The sequence below is a fragment of the Nyctibius grandis genome, chromosome 1 (assembly GCF_013368605.1).
Source record: "Nyctibius grandis isolate bNycGra1 chromosome 1, bNycGra1.pri, whole genome shotgun sequence".
Taxonomy (NCBI): Eukaryota; Metazoa; Chordata; class Aves; order Nyctibiiformes; family Nyctibiidae; genus Nyctibius; species Nyctibius grandis.
In genome coordinates, this window is record NC_090658.1 from 11085477 (window position 1) to 11089154 (window position 3678).

Below are 3678 nucleotides of genomic sequence, written 5' to 3' on the forward strand. Positions count from 1 at the left end.
GCGCGCCCCCGCCCACCCCCCAATTCCCTCCCCCTCCGGCGAGGGCGGGGTCCCGCCGCCTTCCCGGCGGGCCCCTCGCGGCGGCGGCGGCGGAAGTGGGCGGGGAGAGGCGGGGCGGGGCGCCCGGCGTGGGCGGAGCGCGCAGGGCCGCGATGGCGGCGCGGCACCCTGTGGCTCCCCCGCGGCCTCAGGCAGGGGCCAGGGCCCCTCGAGGGGTGCGGGCGGCGGCGCTCCGCCTTACCCTGGCCAGCGCCTTCCCCGGGGGACGGTGCGAGGCCGCGGGGGGCGGCAGAACACGGGCGCTTCCCCGCGGGAGTTCGCAGCGGGAGCGGTAGCGCGGGGCCTCTCCTGCGAAGGCCGATCGTAACGCGCCCCGCTCTCCCCCTGAGGGCCTTCAGCCTCGCGGGAGGCGCGTGGAAATCCATCGCGATTGCTGTTCTGTCGTGACATCCGTGGTTCGAGGGTGGGAGCTTCGGCAAAACGGGGCTTGAAGCCGAGACTAAAGAAAATGTAGCGCGAGATGTCTGTCATGTTCGTGATTTATCGTGAATTTAAGCACCCTCACTCATGGCTGAAAGGCTGTTCAGTCCCTGCAACATTTAATGCCGGGGAGGTCCCGCGCCAGTGGAGCGTCTTTAGCGAACAAGGGGGTGCCAAAGGCAGAGCGTCGCTTCTGGCTTCACCTGTAATTTCCCTCGTTGTGTAGTATTTTCCCCATTTTCGCTTGAACATGCTTCCCGGCAGGGCCTGGGCTTCCACCTTTAAGGTGTTGACTCCCAATTATGGCAGAAAAGCCTGTGCACCTGCACACCATAAACACTCCCCAGCACCCCACGGGTAAATAGCAGCACCTTTTTTTTGTCGGTGGGCAGAAGCCAACAGTGCAGAGTCCAGCAGGTGAACGAGTGGGAGCAGATACCGACTATGGTCTCAAGGAACAGAAAGAGAAACTGGGATCCAGCAAACACCAGGATCAGCAGCTTCGCCTGCAGAAGCTAAGGTGCGATAGGGCCTGGCTGCGCCGTGCCGGAGCATCGCCCCACAGCAGCGCCTGCAGAAGGGAAATGCCTCCCGTGCCCCTCTGCAGACCAACGTGTTGGCCTAAGGCCACCTTTGCTGGTGGTGTGGGTCGCTGCGCCTGGCTTTGCCCTGTTTTGGGGAGGCGGGTGCACCAGCTCTATATGGGCTTATATGTATATGCTTGTAATAAAAACAAAATATATGATGGAATCATTCAGCGCAACCCTTTGTGTCAGTAAGGAAACCAGCACACGCTTGGACAGCCCCTTGTATCCACACCGAGTTGATCTGGAAACAAGACCAGTGCCCCCTTGCCACAAGGAGAGGGGTATGGGAGTTGGCAGGGTACTGCTGAACCCCACTTTCAAGAGGTGGATGGGTGGGAGACACAGGCAGTGGTGCCTGGGACGGGCAGGGTGGGCTTCATCCCTCCTGGTTGAAGCTCCCTGTAAGGTCTGTGGGAAAAAGCAGGCAACCCCCAGGATGAGCCAGGCAGTTCATTTTGGGGTGGAGATGACTCCCATCTGGATCTGCCCGTTTCTGCCTCTCGGCTCTAAAGAAAACCAAAAATGCAAAGGCTTAATGTGTTCCATGAGTTTTATATCCCGATCCACTTGACCTGGGAGCATCCCTTTGCACTTTCAGCAAATTTTGGTAAAAATCTGAGTGCCCAGAGCTCTGGCAGCAGCTTTTTAGGAAGATGAAGGAAATTAAGCTGTTGAGGCTGATAGGGTCTGTCTGTCTTGTCTTCCCCCAGCAATTCCTCCCAATTCCTTCGGTGGCTGTCAGCTGAAGGACGGATGAAGCAGAGGCTGTACAGCACATGTCCGTGGCCTTATTTAAAAAAATCCTTAATTGCTAGATTAAAATGAGAGGTTTTTCTCGCAGGACGCATGCGAGCTGATGCGTACAGCCTCCCGATGCCGCTGCTCCCACAAACACCAACCGGGGATGCGCAGGGAGCGACATGCCAGCAGCCTGTCTGCGCCGACGTTTCAGGTTGAGTAGCCATAGAAACGCCAACAACAGGGGGGCAAAATGGCCCGAATAAGAAATAAGCTTTTGCTCCCCCCGTGCCTGATGTCACCGTCTCACCCCGGGCGTTCAGCGTCTTCCAGGAACATTGGGCTGGACCGCGTAGCGAACGTAAGAGTAAGCAACAATGGGAAAAAAACGCCAAACCCAAACCACTGCCTGGATTCTATGCCTCATAAATGAAATGCCTCGTAAATACACCTCATAAATAAAATAAATAAATACAATAATAGTGATTTGCTTTGGTTTAATCAACTAAGAAGCCGACGCCAATGCGAGATGCTGCCAAAAGAGCTGGTCCCATCCTCACCTTACTCCATCCCTTCTCCCCATCTCGCTTTTGGCTCAGCGCCGGTGGGTTTTGGCTGGGACAGTCGCCTTTTGGATGGGCTCATTTCTGGCACGCAAGCAGGCGGTGGCAAGGGGGGGTGAAAAAGCCCTTCTGGGTACCCAGCATCATCCCTTCTTCTCCCTCTCCTTTCTTTCTTCCTTAGCTGTCCCTATTAAGTTTCCCACTGAGGACATTTATTTTCCCTCTACCCTCTGCCTGGTTTTCAGCCACTTAATTTATTGCCAATTAACTGACTCACCCGAGCTGAGCAGGGTCAGCAGATAATGGAAATCTGGGTGTTTATGGAAGAAAAGACACAGCGCGAATGCCAGGGAAATGTGGCCATGAGACACTTGGAAAGCCAAGGTGTGAACATTTTAATTTACTGACTAGGGAATAATAGAAAAAAATCCTTTATTTCTTGTTCTCCAAACAATATAAATAGTAACGCAGATGTTTTACATCTATTTCTCTGTTAAGCTGAAAGGTGATGTCCCAGCTATGTTTCTTTTTTTGCCCTGCAAGGTGAAGCAGCATCCCCAACCCCATTGGGGACACCCCTTCCCCATCACACCCAAGCCCTTCTCCCCAGGAACCCCCTCCCGAGGCCATTTCAGAGCAGGGGCTTGAGCCTTATTTCTAGCGTAAGGAACAGCCTGAGGGCTTGGCTCTGCCACGAGAAAGTCCTGGCCACCCTGGCAGGGCCTGGTGTGCACCTGAGGCTGAGAAAAGAGGGGTGAAGGTTGCGGAATTTAATATTTTTCCTAATTTTATAGGTCTGCCCTTCCTCCGAAATGGTCTGCTCCCATTTTTGTTGCCCCTGAGTCTTGCACTTAGTAAAAGCACTGTTTGATATTCCTGGATATGTATGTGTGTGTATATAAAAATATATATAATTATATATATTCTATATAGATTACATATTTTTCTAGATAATTTAAATATATACTTATATACTTATTTATAATATAAATATACATATATAAATCCAGGAATTTATATATGTATATTTATATTATAGACATATAATCCCAGGAGATGCATCCGGGCATCCAGCAAAGCAGACATGCTACACACATGGATCCCCAAGGATGTATGTATATATATTTTTCTATAAACATGTATTTATATATTTATCATATAAATATATATTCTAGATATAATTATATATAATATGTAATTATACAATATATATTATAGAATATATATTCGATATATTCAATATATTCTATACTATATAAAATACGTTTTTATGTATTATATATATAATTCTATATAATTTTATATAATTC